A 20,826-nucleotide genomic window follows, 5' to 3' on the forward strand; every position below is an offset into this window, starting at 1 on the left:
AGACCACATTAGACAATATTATTCTATTTTGTTAAACTCTCCAGTAAACTCCCCATTACACATAGAATAAAATCCAAACTCCTCCAGGGCCAAAACATGATCTAGTCCCTGCCTACCTGTTTGATTGCATCTCTTCACCATCTCTGCAACATGCTTCCTTCTAATCTTTGTATAGTTGGCTCCATCTAATCATTTAGATCCCTACTTAAAACTGACTTCCTTAGGAAGTGTTTATCTATTTGTTTAATTGTTAATTTTCACCACTGTATCCAGTTCCTAGAACTGGCACTGGTAGAGATTCAAGCCTTTGACTGTGTGGATCACAAAAAACTGTGGAAGACTCTTAAAGAAATGGGAATACCAGACCACTAACCTGCCTCCTGAGAAACCTGTATGCAGGTCAAGAAGAAACAGAACTGGACATGGAACAATGGACTGGTTCAAAATTGGGAAAGGAGTATGTCAAGGCTATATATTGTCACCCTGCTTATTTAACTTATATGCAGAGTACCTCATACAAAATGCTGGGCTGGATGAATCACAAGCTGGAATCAAGATTGCTGGGAGAAATATCAACAGCCTCAGATATGTAGATGATACCATTTTAATGGCAGAAAGTGAAGAGGAACTAAAGAGTTTCTTGATGAAGGTGAAAGAAAAGAGTGAAAAAGCTGGCTTAAAACTCAACTTTCAAAAAATAAAGATCATGGCATCTGGTCCTATCATTTCATGGCAAATAAATGGGGAAAAAGTAGAAACAGTGTCAGATTTCATTTTCTTGGGCTCCCAAATCACTGCAGATGGTCACTGCAGGTATGAAATTAAAAGACACTTGCTCCTTGGAAGAAAAGCTATGACAAACCTAGACAGTGTATTAAAAAGCAAAGATACCACTTTGCCGACAAAGGTCCATATAATCAAGCTATGGGTTTTCCAGCGGTTATGTACCAATGTGAGAGATGGACCATGAAGAAGGCTGAGTGCTGAAGAAATGATGCTTTTGAACTGTGGTGCTGTAAAAGACTCTTGAACGTCCTTGGACAACAAGATCAAACCAGTCAATCCTAAAGGAAATCAACCCTGAATATTCATTGGAAGGACTGATGCTGAAGCTGAAGCTCCAATACTTTGGCCACCTGATGTGAAGAGCCGACTCATTTGTAAAGACCCAAATGCTAGGAAAGATTGAGAGCAAGAGGAGAAGGGAGTGACAGAAGATGAAATGGTTGGAGAGCATCTCTGACTCAAGGGACATGAATTTGAGCAAACTCACGGAGATAATGAAGGACAGGGAAGCCTGGAGTGCTATAGTTCATGGTGTTTCAAAGAGTCGGACATGACTTAGCTACTGAACAACAACAACAACAAGAGATTCAATAAATATTTTGGAATGAGTACATCAATAAAAGGCACAGGTATCTGGTGTTTCTGTTGCTGCATAACAAACTATCCCCAAACTTAGTGTTGTAAAACAACTGTTCACTTGGGCTAGGCTCAGCTGAGTGATTTTTCTATTGATCTTGCCAGTGGTCACTTGTGCATCTGCAATCAGCTGGCATATTGAGGGAGGCCTCCCAGCTCCCTGGTCAGCTGACCTCCCAGCTTTATGTGGTCCCTACAACAAGGTAATTGGATTTCATACATGGCAGCTCAGGGCTCCCAAGAGCAAAAAGTGGAAGCTACTATCATTTCAAGACTGAAGCCTGGACCTAGCACAGCATCACTTCTGGCATATTTTATTGGTTAATAGGGTCAACAATGTCAGCCAAGATTCAAGAGACTGCATAGAGCCCTCACTCTGGGGGTGTTTCATGGGAGACAGGGTTAGAAGGAGGGGTAGGGGTAAATGGAGTTATTATGAAAAAGGTTAAAATATCACCTTATATTTTATGTTATAGTAGCTTTTTAAAGTATTTACAATCTCATATCATGACCAGCCTTAAGAACATAGCAAGGCTAATATGACAATTATTGCGCCAATGACAATCAGCATCCTGAAAATGAGAGGTCAAAGCAGAAAGGTAATTATAAACAAGAATATCTGTGGATCCTCTGACCTGGCAGTTTATCTGAATGAGTGAATTACAGGGAGAGCTGTAATTCCCTGTAGTCCCTGTATCTTCCCTGCACTTCTCCATGTACCTGCCAAGCACTGAGCGCTGACAATTAAAGCTTTACTTCTTTTCTTCGCAATTTCAGTTTTCGTGAAGCTGTAACAATAAAGAGGAAAATGGAAGGTATGTAGAATCTTACCACCTCAAGGCAATAATTTTCGTTTCTGCATATTTCCTTCCAGACTTTACCCAGTTGTGTGCAGGGTTTTACATAATTATCATCGTAGTACATATGCTTTTCAATTGTACATTTTCTCCTTTTAGAGTAGTAGTAGTTTAGTTGCTAAGTCATGTCCGACTCTTGCGACCCCATGGACTGGCCTGCCAGGCTCCTCTGTCCATGGGATTCTCCAGGCAAGAATACTGGAGTGGAATGCCATTTCCTTCTCCAGGGAATCTTCCCGACCCAGGGATGGAACCCCGGTCTCCTGCACTACAGGCAGATTCTTTACCAACTGAGCTACGAGTAACACTTATTCACATTATTTCGTAATCTTTTCAATTATTATGGCTTTTTATTCCTGTGGGTTGGTACGTGACAATTGATTTAGTCATTTACCTACTGGTAGACTTGTAGATTGTTTCCACTGTTTGGAGGTTTTTTCCTACAAAAGCTGTGATGAACTTCTCTGATTTGTACTTCTCTGGCATAATTTCCATGTGATAAATTCCTAAAAAGATTATGAGCTGTGATAGGTTGTATGTTCTAAAGATGGCCACATAATATCTCCCAACCCCATTGCTCTTCTGCAACAAGGGCTTGGCACTCCTCTTGAACCTCGATGGGCTCTGTGACTACTTTGACTGTTAGAATACAGCAGTGGTGACACTGTTCCTGTTTCAGGTATAGCCCTTAATTGGCCTTAGTAACATCTATTTTCCTACTTCTAGAAAGTGCAGCTTTCTTGAAACCACCATGCTATGAGAAGCTCAAGCCACATGAAGAAGCCCTGGGGTCTGAAGCCCCAGGTGGGCATCAAGAAAAGCCCAAGGATCACTGAGATGTCAGACACATGAGCAAAGACGCCACCTAAAAGGCTATCACTAGACCTAGCTGCCCCCACATGAAGCCAGGCAGACAGACTCCCCTGTGGAGTCCTCAAATTGCTCACCTGTCAAACCACTTGCAAAATAAATGATTGACAAGGGCTTCCCTGGTGGTCCAGTGGTTTAGAATCCACCTGCCGATGCAAGGGACACTGGTTTGATCCCTGGTCCAGGGAGATCCCTTATACTGCGGAGCAACTAAGTCTATGTACCTCAACTACTAAGCCAGCTCTCTAGAGTCCGAGAGCCACAACTACTGAGCACATGAGCTGCTATTATTGAGCCCCTGTGCCTCGAGCCTCCACAACAAAAGCCACCACAATGAGAAGCCTGCATATTGCAACAGAATAGCCCCTACTCACCCACCACAGACAAATAAACCTTTTTTAAAAATGGCTATATTAAGCTCTACAACTTGTGATAGTTAGCTATTAACAAGTATTTAAAATGTGGGTCCAAAGGTAAAATTTTCTTTTCTCTAAATGCTAACAAATGCATTCCTAAGAGGACTGAAACAGCTTATACAGTTTGCAGTGCCTCAGCAAGTCTATATGCTTGTCAAGGTGCAAGCCTTAGAAGGATTCTGTTCTCCAACTGTTCCTGTGTCTCTTTGGGAGGAATTTTACTTTGCCTTTCATCTGGATAGTGGCCACTCATTGAGGAAGTCCTCCTCTGCTTTCTTACCTCATGGCTCTAGTTTGCTTCCTGTCAACTCCCCACTGTAAGCTCTGCTCATCTTCAAGCAAAATTAATACTTAACCATTCATCTATTTTGAATTTGAACACACAACGCTCTCTGAGCTTACATGAAGAAAGGAACCAGAGAGGACTGAGTGTGTGTGGACACCTGCAGCTGTGCTTAAGTAGCTCATTTATGTCTGACTCTTTGCGACCCTACGGACTGTAGCCCACCAGGCTCCTCTGTCCATGGGGATTCTCCAGGTAAGAATACTGGAGTGGGTTGCCATGCCCTCCTCCAGGGGATCTTCCCAACCCAGGAACTGAAGCTAGGTTTCCCGTATTGCAGGTGGATTCTCTACCGTCTGAACTAGAAAGCCCCTAGAAAGATTCATAATTAGAACCTTCCTAGATGTAAAGGAAAAGGGCGGCGCTAACCTTCCAAATGTGGAGCCACGAGTAGTTTCTCAAAGGAGGGAAGGGGGCCAGACAAGTCAGTCAAGCTCCTTCCGGTTACGGGAGCCTCTGATTAACATCCTCTTTCTCAGAACAGGCAGGGTTTGGTTTTGTTTTCAAGACGGGGAGAGCATTGTCTCCTGACGTGGTGGGGAGGAGCGGGAGAGGAATCTCTTCAGGAAAGAGGAAGGGGCGGTCGAGTGGGGAGGGTGGTGAGACCCACTGCACGCACTTCCTGGCTGAGGACGTCAGGCTGTTTCTCCTCACGCCCTGCGTGGATTTTGAGCATTTTCATAAATCCTCAGAACTAGTTCAAATCATCAGCTTGTACTTGACAGTTTTATTCCCTTGGTTCTCAGAAGGAAAAGTAAATCAAAGCTTGACTGCTCAGAACCTGACAAGACCTTGTAATAAAGACGTTCTCCGAGGTGGAGGGCAGGCGTGGGGAGCCTCTCAGGTCTACTGCAGATCCAGGCTGCCTCCAGGACACATCGCAAAATGCAGGAGTTACGAGATTGCCCAGCTCCACAGTGGAATACGTGAGCAGCCTCAAGCTGTGTCACTGCAGATGGAAAGGCTCTGAAAGGAGAGGACAGAATGAGATGGTCTACATGCAGGCTGGACTCCTTACAGGCAAAGGGAAGTAAGCAGCACAGCAATCGCCCTGCAGTGGGTGTGGGCTGAGCAGCATTTTAACACTGAGACTCCCCAAAGCCCTGGAAGAGAGCTGGGCCCTCAACAGGGTTTGAACTAAAATGTGGTTTCAACGTATGTGCTGATGTTGCCTCATTTCAAGGTTTAGTTTTTATTGATCCACTTGTGGGTGCATGCATGCTAAGTCACTCAGTTGTGTGACCCCATGTATTGTAGCCTGTCAGGCTCCTCTGTCCATGGGATTATCTCAGCAGAATACTGGAGTGGTTTCCCATTTCCTTCTCCAGGGGATCTTCCCAATCCAGGGATCAAACTGGTGTCTCCTGTGTCTCCTTGCAATAGCAGGTGGATTCTTCAATAATGAGTCACCAGGATTCACTTGTAGGCTGGAAGAAATGCAAGAGCCACACAAGTTATATGTTCTAAACAGTTCAGTTTGCCAAGGGCTTTGGAAATAAACCAGCCCTTCCCTGGCCCTTCTGCCTAACAGACCCGCGCCTCTATGTAAGGATCCATGATCTCTCAGGATATTTCATCCTTTATGTGAAACACAGCAATTTAAGAAAAAGGAAACATGTATTATAATTTGCAACCTGAATAAATGCTGAATCTTACCTGAGTCCTGTTATCCTGGAAAACATTGGTGAGGATTAAGAAATCCCCCAGCAGCCTTTGCTTAATACTAAGACCTGTCCTTTCCAGGCCAATGTAGACAAGATGTCCCCCTTGTTCACTGTGACAAAGGCCAGACATAGGCCCTCATGATTTCCTTTCTTTGCCTCATAAATGATTAGCTGAACTGCTTGTCTCCACCAGTAAATGCACCACAATAATGTTAACCTTTGGTTAAGCTCTCTTCTTCCTCTAGGTCCTTGAACTTTGGCCCATCCTCAATGACTTCCCCGGTGGCTCAGACGGTAAAGTGTCTGCCTACAATGTGGGAGACCTGGTTTCAATCCCTGGGTTGGGAAGATCTCCTGGAGAAGGAAATGGTACCCCACTCCAGTACTCTTGCCTGGAAAATCCCATGGACAGAGGAGCCTGGTAGGCTACAGACCATGGGGTCGCAAAGAGTTGGACACAACTGAGCGACTTCACTTCACTTCAGCTTCTGAGAAAGGGCTTCCCCAGTAGCTGAGTGGTAAAGAATCTGCTTGCAGTGCAGGAGACACAGGAGATGCAGATTTGATCCTTGGGTCAGAGAGATCCTTTGGGAGAAGGAAATGGCAACCCAGTCCCGTATTCTTGCCTGAAAAATCCCATGGGCAGAGGAGCCTGATGAGCTACAGTCCATGAAGTCACACAGAGTCAGACATGTTTGAACACACAGCACAACACACAGCTTCTGAGAATAGGGTCAAACATTCTCTAATCTACCATCCATTCACGCCACTCTTTTTTAAGTTCTTTTTTTCTTTTTTCCAATTTATTTTTGACTGCACTGGGTCTGCATTGCTGCTCATTGGCTTTCTCTAGTGATGGCAAGCAGGGGCTACTCTCTAGCTGCGGTGCACAGGCTTCTTGTTGCAGTGGCTTCTCTTGTTGTGACTCTTGGGCTCGAGAGTTGTGTCACACAGGCTTAGTTGCTCTGTGGCACGTGGGACTTTGCTGGACCAGGGATTGAACCCGTGTACCCTGTATTGACAGGCACATTTTAAACCACTGGACCACCAGGGAAGTTCTCACACCACTGTTTCATCCCACTTCCCCGAGTCTGGCTCTTCCCAGCCTTGTTTACTCCTCTCTATAACAGAGGGAAAATCTGTTTGCCCAACTTTGAGATGCTTGCAGCAAACCTATATCACAGCCTTCGCCCACTGCAGTATTTTCCTCCCCCCCTTGCAACAATCTTTTTGAATACAAGTCTCTTCTTAGTAAGTCTGGAATAGATATGCTTTGGACAAACCAGATATAAAAGAGAACCCTTCAACTTCATTTATGAGTAATCTTTTTTGTTTTCTTTTTAATATTCTGATTTTATTTTCAAGTTGTCATAAAAAAGAAAAATATTTAATGAACACATTTTAAAAAATTTACTGGCATTGATTGTTGATTTACAATGTTGTGTTAGTTTCAGGTGAACAGCAAAGTGAATACATATATCCCTTCTTTTTTCCCATATAGACTATTATAGAGTATTGATGGAGTTCTCTGTGCTATACAGTAGGTTCTTATTATCAGTAGTTATCTACTTTATATATAGTAGTGGTATATGCATGAGCACCTTCTGATAGTAGAAGTGTTTTCATAAACTGAATATTACTTGATTCTTCAGTCCCCTGATGGATTTCCAGAGTGCACTGAGCACTGTGACCTCTGACAAATAATGAAGTGAGTTGTTGTTGTTTAGTCACTAAGTCGTGTCGGAACCTTTTGTGGCCCCATGGACTGTATCCCGCCAGGATCCTCTGTGGGATTTCCCACACAATAATACTGGAGTGGGCTGCCATTTCCTTCTCCAGAACAGGGTATATTAGTCTAAGTTAAATGCCTATCATGCGTTAGGCACTGTTGTAAGTGCTTTACATATGCTATCTCATTTCATTTTCCCAGTTTCCCAGTTTCCATGTACTATTTTTATTTTCTTTTACAAAAGAGGAAACAGGCGCAGAGAAGTTAAATAATTTATCCAAGGTCCCATAGCCAATGTGAATGGTAGACTTGAGAAGCACAGTCAGGTCAGTCTGAAGCCATGGTTCAGCCGGTGAGCTACCATGCCACAGGCTTCCCTGGGGATGACTTTCTAGGATGCTCCTTCTGACAGCAGGGAACCAGAGGATAAGAAGCATGTGGAAAAAAAAAAAGAAGTTTCCACAGCTGTCAGCTGGCAACCGGCCTGGCCTCTACAGCTGGGAACTGGTTTAGTACCTACCAATCATAAACCTTTTCTCAGAAAGGCACTGTCTCCTGAGAACCCTCTGTGGAGTGAAACAGAGACCATTCTGCAATCATGCCTTCAGCACAAACCAAAGCAGCTCTTGCTGCTGCTGCTGCTGCTAAGTCGCTTCAGTCGTGTCCGACTCTGTGCGACCCCATAGACGGCAGCCCAGCAGGCTCCCCCGTCCCTGGGTTCTCCAGGCAAGAACACTGGAGTGGGTTGCCATTTCCTTCAATGCGTGAAAGTGAAAAGTGAAAGTGAAGTCGCTCAGTTGTGTCCGACTCTTAGCGACCCCATGGACTGCAGCCCACCAGGCTCCTCCATCCGCGGGATTTTCCAGGCAAGAGTACTGGAGTGGGTGCCACTGCCTTCTCCGAAAGCAGCTCTTAGAACCAGGGAAAGAACCAAACTCCCGCACCTCCTGCCCTGCGCTCCCCACCACCATTTCCTAGCTAACACGAGTAACTACCCCTTCTTTAGGGTTCTTTCTGAATGACGGCGTTAGCTTGATCCCGTTCCTGTCATATCTTTGATGAAAATCATTAAGATACTCAATCACTAAATTACCCCTCCTTTCTGACTGCACCTGGTCCAGAGCAAGCCTCACCTGATGAACTCTTCCCTGAATCATCTAACAGAAACCCAAACCCTTTTATGAGCCCCTCCCAATTCCCTCCTATCTATGCGGCACAATTTCACAGCGTTTACAATCACCCTTGCCTTATTTTTTATAGTGAAAAATCACAAGTTCAGAATTAAGTGCCAGGCGTTGTGGTTTTGACAAAAAGCGTTTCCTTGGGGGCTAAGACGCAAACGGTGTCTGAACGGTGGGGAAGGGCACAAAATATGGAACGCTTCAGGAATTTGCGTGTCATCCTTGCGCAGGGGCCATACTCATCTCTGTATCGTTCCAATTTTAGTATATCTGCTGCCAAAGCAAGACCACCTCTGCTTTGTTTGACTACTGGTGGGAACCTAAGGGGCTGGTGGCTTTAACTCAAGACTGTAGTCAGACTCGATGGACATGCGTAAACTCCGGGATTTGGTAACGGAAAGGAAGCCTGGCGCGAGGCAGTCCATGGGGTCACCAAGAGGCCGACAGGACTGAGTGAGTGAACTGTAGTCCTCCGAGGGCCCGAGTTTGATGCTTTTCCGTGCGCCACCTGGTGGTTATGTTATGCAATCGCAGGAGCTTTCATCTGGGCTGGTTCCTCAAAGGCCACTCCTTTGCCCCTTTCAGTTTACCATTCCTCCTCCTTTCCTTTTCCGCCCCCCCCCCTTCTTTGTTAAGGCAGACATTTTTTATTGTTCTCTTTTTTTGCGTGTATTGAGTCTTCATTGCTGCTCGGGCTTTTCTCTAGTGGTGAGTAGGGCTACTCTCGAGTTGCCGAGGGAGGGCTTCTCATTGTGGTGGCTGCTAATTGCGGTAGCTTCTCTTGTTCTGGAGCCTGGGCTCTAGGGCGTACTGGCTTTAATAGTTGCAACACATGGGCTCAGTCGTTGCAGGTCCCAGGTTCTAGAGCACAGGCTCGGTAGTTGTGGCCCTTGGGCTTAGTTGCTTCTCGGCATGTGGGACTTCTCTGATCAGGGATTGAACCCCGTCTCCTGCATTGGCAAGGGGATTCTTTACCCCCGTCCCTCCCCCCCCCCCCCACATCTGTCCCCAACCCCCGCCCCCGCTAATATCCCTCTGGAAAAGGCTTTATTTCCTTTAGGATAGTGTGAATGGTTGACCATACCGAACAAGTTTCTCTAACTTAGTTATCTTCGATTCAATTTCACCAGCTGGGGAATCTCAAGCTTCAGCCTTTACAGTCCCTGCACTTTCTCTATATACCTGTAAACGGAGGAAGGGTCAGCAGAGGCCTCCGTGGGTACAGTTAGGCTCCGTATGGGGGAATAGGAGCTCCAGAAGCATCTCTACCACAGCTCCTCTTCCCAGAGTTTATACCCTTGAAATAAGGGATAAACCACTCAGGTAAATTATTGTTTTAATATTCCCAAACATGAGGCACAAAAGTCACCAGAAATATTCTGGACTAGTGCAGAATACTGGCTTTAAATTTAAAAGTGTATTTTTGCTGTGACTTTTATCACCTATAATAAAACGTGTCCTGTGTAATAATGCATGGCTGTGGCCTAGGTGAAGTAATGACAGCAGCATGTTTCTTTTTTTTGTCATGTAAATATGTTTATGGTGTGGAAACTCAAATAGTCATGATGATATGACTGCAGAAGACTAAAAGCAATGACCGCTCTACACAGTGACACTAATGAAAAAGGTTGACATTGTCATGTAAGAACTTCTATTATAATTACACCACAAGAGGTTTCTAAGATGTTGTGATTGGAGCACATTAACACACTTTCCTATGACACTGCTTTAGCTACTTCCTAAGGCAATCCTCTCCTATGGTAAAACCGATATGATTTTTTAAAAAATCAGATTTGTATTTTTTAAAAGATATTTTCAGGTTATTTTAGAAAATACAAAACCTGTTTTACTTGATTAAATGATAGGTACTTTTAGTACATGATGTGATTTTTCTAACACTATTGCAAAGGGTGACTTTTATATGTCAGTTGTTTTAATTATTATTATTTTTTTATTTGGCCATGTCACATGGCTTTTGAGTCATGAGGCTTGTGGGATCTTAGTTTCCCTACCAGGGATCAAATATGCCCCTTGCAGTGGAAGCTTGCGGTCCTAAGCACTGGACTGCTGGGAAATTCCCTATATATCACTTTTAAAGTTCCACAAATAATTCATTGATGAAGAAATTCTCATTGAAAAAAATTAAAATTCAGAAAAATACAGAGTAAATAGTAAAAGTCACCCATCATTCCCAACCCTTCCCCTGAATCTCACTCCCCTTCCCTAGAATGACAACTACTACCATTTTTGTGTGCTCCCTTCCAGAGCACTTTTTTTTTTTTTTTGCATTTATATTCACATTCACATATATGCACATATTTAGCAGATAATAATAGTGTTTATTCTATATTAAGGTGTTTCAGATACATAGTTATCCTATTTAATCCCTGTAGAGGAGGCAAAATTTTACCTAACCTTTGGCTGAAGAATTGATGCTTTTGAATTGTGGTGCTAGCGAAGACTCTTTGGAGAAGGCAATGGCACCCTACTCCAGTGTTCTTGCCTGGAGAATCCCAGGGACGGGGGAGCCTGGTGGGCTGCCATCTATGGGGTCGCACAGAGTCAGACACGACTGAAGCGACTTAGCAGCAGTAAAGACTCTTGAGAGTTCCTTGGACTGCAAGGAGCTCAAACCAGTCAATCTTAGAGGAAATCAACCCTGAATATTCACTGGAAGGGCTGTTGCTGAAGCTGAGCTCCAGTACTTTGGCTATTTGAGGTAAAGAACCTTGTTGGAAAAGACCCTGAAGCTGGGAAAGATTAAAGGCAAAAGGAGGAGGGGGGCGGTGGAGGATAAGATGGTTAGATAGCCTCACGAACTTAATGGACGTGAATTTGAGCAAACTCTGGGAGACAGTGGAGGACAGAAGAGCCTGGTGTGCCACAGTCCATGGGATCGCAAAGAGTACGGCAGGACTTAGTGACTGACCAACTTAGAGTTTTCATCTGGGCATTAGATTTAAATTTACATGAGGCAGATTAACCAGAGAAAAGCATACATATTTATTTAGTATAATTTTAATGTGACAGGAAAGCCCTCATAAGGAAATAAGGCCTAATGAACAAAGACAGGTAACTGTAGAAAACTAACTAAAATAAACAGGGAGGCTAAAGAAAGATAAGAGTTACTTTAACAAGGTCTTTTTGCACAGAAGTCTCTTGCCTCCACCTTCCCACCCTTGATGATAAAGGTTGTTTCCTTTCCGTAGGAGGACATCTCTCATAGGCTGGTTTCCAATTCCAACAGTGTGTGCGTGCTCAGTCGTGTCCAACTCCTGGACTGTAGCCCACCAGGCTCCTCTGTCCATGGGATTTTCCAGGCAAGAATACTGGAGTGCGTTGCTGTTTTCTCCTCCAGGGGATCTTCCCTGCTCAAGGACTGAACCCCAGTCCCCTGTGCCTCCTGCATTCAGGGTGGATTGTTTGCCGCTTGAGCAGTCAGGAAAGCCATAGGGCAGTTTGTCTCCTGCTTTTAGGAAGAAAAGAGAGCTGGTCAGCTCGCTTTCTGTGTACCTTTAGCTCAAAATAATCCTCAGGCCAAAGTGGCCTGTTTTAAGTTGCCATTCTCTGCCACCCTTCATCTTCACAACCACCTCTGAGGCTGTGCCATTAGTTACCCATGTACAGAGAGTATACAGTTCGTGGAATTCTCCAGGCCAGAATACTGGAGGGGGTAAGCTCTCCTTTCTCCAGGGGAATCTTCCCAACCCAGGGATCAAACCCACATCTCCTGTATAACAGGCGGATTCTTTACCAACTGAGCTATCAGGGAATCCCCCGATAATAATCCTCAGGCCTAAGTGGCCTGTTTTGAGCAGGCATACCCTGCCGCCCTTCATCTTCACCGCCACCTCTGAGGCAGTGCTATTAGTTACCCATGTACAGATAAGGAGCCAGAATCACAGAGGAGGTCACAGTTCAAGTTGCACCACTGGTGAATAATGAAGCCAGATTTTGAGCTGTCTGGGCTCACTGTCCCGAACTATCAATCTCAACTCTGTATCACCTCCCAGTGGCAAGTTCAGTATTACCCCAGCTGCTTTTTGGTGTTAACCACAGGAGTTGAGTGGGCTACATGCTTATTGCTATGTGGCTTTTCAGTGGTAACTGATGAGACTGCAATGGTGGTCACCCGGGAAATTTGTGCAGCTGAATCTAGGCTGTTGCCAAGCTTCACTGTGGTACAAACACAGTAGAAACGCAGTAGAAAGTGCTGCTAACTTGAAGCAACAAATGCAGTGGGTAAAACTACTGAGCCATGCCAAAACAAGAGGAGCCCGAGCGCGGCGACAAAACCCAGTCAGTTCAGTTCTGCTGCTCAGTCGTGTCCAACTCTTTGCAACCCCATTGACTGCAGCACACCAGGCTTCCCTGTCCATCACTAACTCCCGGAGGTTGCTCAAACTCATGTCCATCAAGTCGGTGGTGCCATCTCATCCTCTGTTGTCCCCTTCTCCTCCTGCCTTCAATCTTTCCCAGCATCAGGGTCTTTTCCAATGAGTCAGTTCTTTGCATCAGGTGGCCAAAGTATTGGAACATCAGCTTCAACATCAGTCCTTCCAATGCATATTCAGGATTGATTTCCTTTAGGATGGACTGGTTTGATCTCCTTGCAGTCCAAAGGAATCTCAAGAGTCTTCTCCAACACCACAGTTCAAAAGCATCATTTCTTCGGTGCTCAGCTTTCTTTATAGTCCAGCTCTCACATCCATACATGACCATTGGAAAAACCATAGTTTTGACTAGACAGACATTTGTTGGCAAAGTAATATCTCTGCTTTTTAATATGCTGTCTAGGTTGGTCATGGCTTTTCTTCCAAGGAGCAAGTGTCTTTTAATTTCATGGCTGCAGTCACCATCTGCAGTGATTTTGGAGCCCCCCAAAATAATGTCTCTCACTGTTTCCATTGTTTTCCCATCTATCTGCCATGAAGTGATGGGACCAGATGCCATGATCTTAATTTTCTGAATGTTGAGTTTTAAGCCAGCTTTTTCACTCTCTTTTATTTTCATCAAGAGGCTCTTTAGTTCTTTGCTTTCTGCCATAAAGGTGGTGTCATCTGCATATCTGAGGTTATTGATGTTTCCCCTGGCAATCTTGATTCCAGCTTGTGCTTCATCCAGCCTGGCATTTTGCATGATGTACTCTGCATTTAAATTAAACAAGCAGGGTGACAATATACAGTCTTGACATACTCCTCACCCAATTTGGAACCAGTCTGTTGTTCCATGTCCAGTTCTAATGGTTGCTTCTTGACCTGCATACAGATTTCTCAGGAGGCGGGTCAGGTGGTCTGGTATTCCTATCTCTTTAAGAATTTTCCACAGTTTGTTTTGATCCACACAGTCAAAGGCTTTGGTGTAGTCAATAAAGAAGAAGTAGATGTTTTTCTGGAATTCTCTTGCTTTTTTGATGGTCCAGTGGATGTTGGTAGTTTGATCTCTGGTTCCTCTGCCTTTTCTAAATCCAGCTTAAACATATGGAAGTTCATGGTTCACGTACTGTTGAAGCCTGAGTTGGAGAATTTTGAGCATTGCTTTGCTAGCTTGTGAGATGAGTGCAATTGTGCGGTAGTTTGAACATTTTTTGGCATTGCCTTTCTTTGGGATTGGAATGAAAACTGACGTTTTTCAGTCCTATGACCGCTGCTGAGTTTTCCAAATTTGCTGGCATGTTGAATGCAGCCAAAACCCAGCAACAAAAACCCAGCGCAGCCAAAAACAAACAAATGCGGTCAGTACAGTTGGTCTAAGCCTTTATGTATTGTCAAAAACTGGGATGGGTTTCTCCAAACTGAAAGATTTACTTACCTGTCTTTGTCAGTTGGGTAAAACTAAATTTGGGACTATTTCATCACCATCACTTTCTTGCCACATTCTTGACCTGCAAGGGGGTTTCCACAAAGACTGTTCCAAAATTTATCAGGAGTGAAAAAGTAGGTTTGTCCTTGGATTTCATTTTATGCCCCTGTCTTTGTTTCATTTATGTAATAAAGATAATCCTGGCCATATCCCTTCAGAAAATTGAGGATTATATTAAAGGATATGTTAGTGACACTTTATAATTTGTAAAGTGCTCAAAGTTCCTTTCTCTGACAGTTCCTCAAGTCTTCCTCTCTGGGCTGCAAAGATGGATGAATTAGTTCTTAGCATCAGTCATTAAGAAACAGTTAATGAAAGTACTTAGATATGATTAATGCTTTCTAAATAACATTCAACCAACACAGACTCTACCTCTGTAACCTCTTGCTATGAATATCTGGTTAATAGTGGTAGAGCACTATTCTTCACCAATGATGTAAGCACATCCCCTTCTAGAGAATATAAAGAAATAACATGAAAACTGCATTAAGTGCCTGGCACTAGTAGGCATTCACTTATCTAGTCAAAGAATAAAAAAGAAACACTGATTCTGGTTCAGCTGTATTAAAAGTTGACCTGTTTAAATTTATCACAACTTTCATATTCATCATTTTTTCTCATCTTAAGATTAAGGAAATAATGCTGTCATTGTTTTCATCTCTCAGATGTGTTATGAGATTGAGATCATATATGAAGCTTTTTATTTCAATCTGTAGATTTACTATATTGGCTTTTTCTTTTTTTAATTAAATTTTTTTTTTTAACTTTACAATACTGTATTGGTTTTTCCATACATTGACATGAATCCGCCACGGGTGTACCTGAGTTCCCAATCCTGAACCCCCCTCCCACCACCCTCCCCATATCATCTCTCTGGGTCATCCCAGTGCACCAGCCCCGTGGGTTTTTCTTTTCCATTATTACAAGTTTATTACAAGATCCTGAACATAGTTTCCTGTGCTATGTACCCTGGGATCTTGTTGTTTATCTGTTTTATATATAGTAGTTTGTATCTGCTAATCCCAAACTTCTGATTATCCCTTCCCCCCTTTCCCTGTGGTAACTGTAAGTTTGTTTTGTGTGAGTCTGTTTCTGTTTTGTAAATAATTTCATTTGTATCATATTTTACATTCTACATATAAGTGATATCATGTGATATTTGTCTTCTCTGCCTGACTTCCTTCACTTAGTATAATAATCTTTAGGTCCATCCATATTGCTCCAAATGGCATTCATTCTTTTTTATGGTTGAGTGGGACTTCCCTGGTGGCTCAGATTGTAAAAGCATCTGCCTACAATGCTGGAGACCCGGGTTTAATCCTGGGGTTGGGAAGATCCCCTGGAGAAGGAAATGGCAACCCATTCCAGTGTTCATGCCTGGAAAATCCCATGGATGGAGGAGCCTGGTGGGCTACAGTCAATGGGGTTGCAAAGAGTCGGACACAACTGAGTGACTTCACTTCACTTCAGTATTTCACTGAATATATTTGGACATTAACTTTGTTTCCATGTTTTGGCTATTGTAAATAATGATATGAACATTGGGGTGCATGTATCTTTTCAAATTAGAGTTTTCTCTGGATATATGTCCAGGAGTGGGATTTCTGGATCATATAGCAACTCTATTTTTAGTTTTCTCCATATTATTTTCCATAGTGGTTGTACCAGTTACATTCCTACAACAGTGTAGGAAGGTTCCCTTTTCTAAGATATTATTTATACTTGTATCTTCCATTAAGGCCCACATAGGAAAGTTAGTTATCAGGGTCAATGGAAGGCATCAATGGTAATGGAAGCTGGCAGTGCTCAAGTCTGGGATTAAGCTAGGGGACCAAGGCTGGTTAAGCAGTAGATAAAGCAGGGACTTGGGGAGGGCGGGGAGCCTGAGAAGGGACACCTAGGGGAAAGAAGCATTTAGAGCTCAGGGGTGGGGGCGGTCTCACCAAGTGGATGGGAATTAGTCAGCATTGGGAAGAGGGTAGAAGGCAAAGGACTCACCGAATGTCAGACACAAGGCAAGAGACTGGCAATCAGTGGGAGCAGACAGTTTTAGTGCAGGAGTTAGTGCAGGAGTTAGCTGAACTTGTCCTGATTCACTGTGTCTGTGCCAGAATTCTGTTGAGCTTTGCTCGGTAAGGTTTTGCTGACACATGGAGCTGAGGCTGGAGTCAACACTTAGAGAGAAGTGGTCACCATCTGATCAGGCCATGTTGCTTGCAGCTGTTGCATGTTACACGTGTGTATTCATGGTCCCATCTGCTGCTAACTGAGTCATTCTTGCAAAGAAAGTATCAATTCAATTATGTGCATCATATACCTTACACAAATCCTATGAGTGCTATTACAAAAATAACACGTTTGGGAAGCACAACAAATGCTTAAGCTGGCAATTTTCACATGTGATTCTGATAGTGCTGTTAACCTTGCTGGGAGATGTGAATGTTACAAATACTATCTACTAACATTCACCCACTTTTCTTCAGTGTTTTAATATTTGCCATAGGCTGTAGTTCTCTGCAATACCACTAAACTTAATATTTATTAATTGTTATATTTATTTCTAATGTTTATAATCATGAATAAAGTGTAGGAAGAATGTTGGCAGTATTTTAAGGAAAATGGGTTTGGGGCTTCTTGGGAATTCTGGTATCTCATTCCTAAATCCCAAAGATTAATATGTGTCAGGAATTTGAAAACTTTACTCTAGTTTAATGTTCTCTATTGTGTTTGGGAGCATTAAAGCTTTGCAAATGTGGAGAAGAAAGGCCTTGCAAATGGTTGTGGGTTCCAATTGTAACATGGTGTGGAGTCTCAAGGTGGAATGTTAGGGTGAGCGACAGTGTGGTCAGTGTTTTTCCATCTATGAAGGGTGGCTTATAATTAAAATATTCTTCCAGGTTAAGCGAAATATTATGTAGATTAAGATACTTATGTAGGTTATACAGGCAATAAAATCACAAGGATGAAAAATTTTGACTTAATTTCTCCCTGTTATTAGAAACGTTATAGAATCCAAGAAAGTGAGATTAAAATGGAAGATGAACTTGATGTTTACAGAAAGTTCCTTTTTAGAAATAATGATTCATGATCATGGCAGAGCTGATTCTGTGTGTTGACCAAATCATTTCATTTCCTTTTGAGCTCTCAGGAAGTCTACATTTCCCAGGACCCTGTATATAAACTTCCTCACGCTCTTTTAGTCGGGCTGTCTCTCCATCTGTGAGGCTGACAGTGAAGACTCTGAGATGGCAGAGGTGTGTGATAGGAGCAGCGCCAATCCTGGAAGTTGCTGCTTAGAGAACAGTTGTCCTGGAAAACCCTCTGACCAGGAACATCAGCACGACCGAGAAACAAATTTCTGTACTATCAGCCATTGATAGTTCAGGGTTTATTTGTTACCTGGCAGAGCCTAACTATCTTAGCACCATGCTATGATCATCCTTACTCTTTATTGGAAAGAGGGGCCACTTCAACATGAGGAGGAACAACGTGCGGGATGCATAGTGTGGGGAGTAACTGCCCAATAAGGCATATTCATACTGTTTTAAGGGCTTCCCTGGGCTTCCTAAGTGGCTCAGTGGTAAAGAACCTGCCAGCTAATGCAGGATCTCCTGCAGGAGACGTGGGTTTGATCCCTGGGTTGGGAAAGTCCACTGAAGAAATGGCAATCCACTCCAGTATTCTTGCCTGGGAAATACCATGGACAGAGGAGCCCGGTATGGCTACAGTTCATGGGGTCACAAAAGAGCTGGACATGACTGAGTGACTAACACTTTTACTTTTAACTTTAAAGGGCTTCCCTGGTGGCTCAGGTGGTAAAGAATCTTCCTGCAGTGCAGGAGAGCTGGGTTCTGTCCCTGGGTTGAGAAGATCCCCTGGAGAAGGGAACGGCTACCCCCTCCAGTATTCTTTCCTGGAGAATTCTATGGACAGAGGAGCCTGGTGGACTACAGACCATGGTGTCACAGAATGGACTCAACTGAGCAACTAAGTGTGCGTGCGCACACACACACACACACACACACACACACACACACACTCTAGTATGTGAGAGACATTACAGGAAAATGCATTCCCCACATGTGGAAATGATGTGCCCCTTGAGAAATGAACAAACAAAACTTGCTTCTATTGGATCAGGCTACCATGAGTTGAAACAACTCAAGAAGAGCTCTTTTCATCAAACCATGGAGGAGCCTCCATCAGTGTTCCTCTACCCAGTTTGTTCATTATGCTGTAATAAATCACAGTGTATTGTTCTTTGTACAGTAGACTTGGGAATGTGGCGGTGTAAGTCTCTATATTTGTGTCTTGTCAAAGCTGACTTTGGGGCCAGATCCTGAATGTGAGGTTCCCACCAGCTCTCTGCTCCCCAGGAAGACCCTCTTTAGCAGGCAGCAAGGCTTACCAGCCAAAGCTTCTCACACCAAGTTGTCTTTTAAATGGTTTATAGTAACTTAGGCCTTAAAATAAGCAGATTGTCAGCAATAGGAGACACCTGAAAAGGGAAAGCATGCTAGACAGCAATTAGTGCAAGATCACTCAGCAACACTGGGGGTCTTCCTGGGAGCAGAGCCATGGGAACCGGGAGGGCTGCACGGCTGCCATTTTCTTGACTGAGAGTTTAGTTTGGCCTAGAATCTGCCTCCTGTCTTGACACAAATAGCACTTATGCAGATAAATGTAAGTGCAACAGTTTATCCAATTTAAATAAAAAAATCTAAGGTCAGATTCTTACTTAGATTCGGTGTTTCAGAGTTCAAAGAGATAAGAGAATCCACTCTAGCAGATAAAGCTACTGGGGCCTTGTCAGAAATGGAATAATTTTATACGCCGTTAAGAGAATGGAGAAGTGAGAATCAAGACTACGTTTATACAGGAGATGTGTTCAGTGACATAGCAAAACTCAAATTACATTCTGAATCTCTGGCAGAATCAAATTACATTCTGAATCTCTGGCAGTCTCTCAGCTACAAATACTAAGTTGTACAAGTCCCAGCTGAATGAATGCGTGAAACAGCTCCTTATTAAACCACACTGGAAACAGCCCTCCCTCACTTACAGCTCCCTGAGCAAGTTATCTATGAATGAGCTGATGGTGCCCCTTGGTGGCCACCCTGGGGAATCACTTGGCACAAGTGCTTCCGTGCTTTATACTGGCCATCTCTTTACTCTTGTGCTTACAGTGCAGCATTTCTGAGAATCAAAAGCTTGAAAGTTGGATTTAGGTACTCTATATGAACTTATGTGTTATGGGAGTTTTAGTTGTTAAAACTAAAGAGAACTAAAATGAGTAATCAAATCTTTAATTTTATTTCACACTCTTCAAATATTTGTTTCTAATACTTGGCTCATATTCTTTAATTTTCTTTTCCTTCATAGTTCGACTAGCGACCATTCAACAGAAACTCAGGAGGTGCTCTTTTGAGAACCCTCTCTGTCTCAATTGTATTCTATTAATGTGGTCTACCACCCTTATGGCAGAAAGTGAAGAGGAACTAAAAAGCCTCTTGATGAAAGTGAAAGAGGAGAGTGAAAAAGTTGGCTTAAAGCTCAACATTCAGAAAACGAAGATCATGGCATCTGGTCCCATCACTTCATGGGAAATAGATGGGGAAACAGTGGAAACAATGTCAGACTTTATTTTTGGGGGCTCCAAAATCACTGCAGATGGTGATTGCAGCCATGAAATTAAAAGACAGTTACTCCTTGGAAGGAAAGTTATGACCAACCTAGACAGCATACTCAAAAGCAGAGACATTACTTTGCCAACAAAGGCCCGTCTAGTCAAGGCTATGGTTTTTCCTGTGGTCATGTATGGATGTGAGAGTTGGACTGTGAAGAAAGCTGAGGGCCGAAGAATTGATGCTTTTGAACTGTGGTGTTGGAGAAGACTCTTGAGAGTCCCTTGGACTGCAAAGAGATCCAACCAGTCCATTCTAAAGGAGATCAGTCCTGGGTGTTCTTGGAAGGACTGATGCTAAAGCTGAAACTCCAGTACATTGGCCACCTCATGCGAAGAGTTGACTCATTGGAAAAGACTCTGATGCTGGGAGGGATTGGGGGCAGGAGGAGAAGGGGACGACCCAGGATGAGATGGCTAGATGGCATCACTGACTCGATGGACAAGAGTTTGGGTGAACTCCAGGAGTTGGTAATGGATAGTGAGGCCTGGCGTGCTGCAGTTCATGGGGTCGCAAGGAGTCGGACACAACTGAGCAACTGAACTGAACTGAACTGATGTGGTCTATATGTTGTTTTCATTTTTAAAAATTTTCTTTGATTTTTTTCATTGAAATAAGGGAAAACTATGGCTCAGGGTGCTCAAAACCAGTGCTCTGTGACAACCTAGAGGGGTGGGATGGGTGGGAGGTGGCGGAGAGTTTCAAGAAGGAGGGGACATATGTATACCTATGACTGATTCATGTTGATGTATGGCAGAAACCAACACAATATTGTAAAGCAATTATCCTCCAGTTAAA

At 43.5% G+C, this 20,826-nt stretch overlaps 1 pseudogene; it reads right to left on the reverse strand.

Moving 5' to 3' along the window:
- Positions 1–8,667: 8,667 nt before the first annotated feature.
- LOC120861207 lies at positions 8,668–8,767 on the reverse strand (annotated as a pseudogene).
- Between the last annotated feature and the right edge of the window lie 12,059 nt (positions 8,768–20,826).

The sequence above is a fragment of the Oryx dammah genome, unplaced genomic scaffold (genome assembly GCF_014754425.2).
Source record: "Oryx dammah isolate SB20612 unplaced genomic scaffold, SCBI_Odam_1.1 HiC_scaffold_11229, whole genome shotgun sequence".
NCBI lineage: Eukaryota > Metazoa > Chordata > Mammalia > Artiodactyla > Bovidae > Oryx > Oryx dammah.